Source organism: Rattus norvegicus, chromosome 5 (assembly GCF_021556685.1).
Source record: "Rattus norvegicus strain SHRSP/BbbUtx chromosome 5, alternate assembly SHRSP_T2T, whole genome shotgun sequence".
Lineage (NCBI taxonomy): Eukaryota > Metazoa > Chordata > Mammalia > Rodentia > Muridae > Rattus > Rattus norvegicus.
In genome coordinates, this window is record NC_141538.1 from 134,441,583 (window position 1) to 134,442,544 (window position 962).

The following is a 962-nucleotide window of genomic DNA, read 5'->3' on the forward strand; positions in this document are numbered from 1 at the left end:
TATAGCAAGGCTCAAGAGTAAAGTCCTTCAAGAATTGCAAAAGCTTCTTAATACTGCATCTTTGATAAATAGAACGACTAAACTAGCTAAGTCAGAAGCATCTCATCAACTCCAAAACTCAATACTGCTAACACATTATCCTTCTTAAAAGGCAGAGTCACTTGTAGGTTAGAAGTTACTGCGGATTGTTTGTCTGCAAATGCCAGAGAGGTGTTTGAGGACACCTAGTCCCCTAAAAACCTGAAGGGTGTTTTTGCAGTCATCAGCAAGAATATCTACATTTCCAGCTGGTGTATTTCTTCACTTTGCATGAACAGGAAGTCTGTAACCTCACTTCATTTCATAGCTGTGTTGATTAACCACAAACAAAACCTCTGCTCCACTGAATTGAAATACCAGACAAAGATTCACTATAATCTTCCAAGAACCAAGACAGACTGAATATAAGTGTGTGCTCAGTACACTACAGTAGAAGGGATACTTTGTTTTTTAATGACAAGTAGTGTTTTGAAAGACACATAGAAATGTATTATTTTTAAAAGTCCATTAACTTGTTACTACTCTCAATAAATTTAAATATAAAATTTAATTATATAAAGTCTGTGTTCTATTTAACACTATGTACTAAACAGTGTAAGTGCTGAAATGAGGAACATTTAAAGAAATCTACTAAGAACCTTAGACACAGGCTGAACAGACAGCTCACTCAAGGGTGAGAAGCATTTGCAGCTCTTGCAGAGGACCTGGGTTGTTCCAAGCACCCACAAGGCAACTCACAATTTTCTGTAACTCTAGAAGCAGGAGCTCTGACACCTTCTGACTCTTGTGGGCACTAGGCATGCACATGGTATGCAAACATACATGCAGACAAGACATTCATAAACATTGTTTAATAAAGAACCTTAGTTACCACTCAGTTTTAGGGATAGGAAAAAAAAGACCAAAGAAAAAAAGAAAACAAA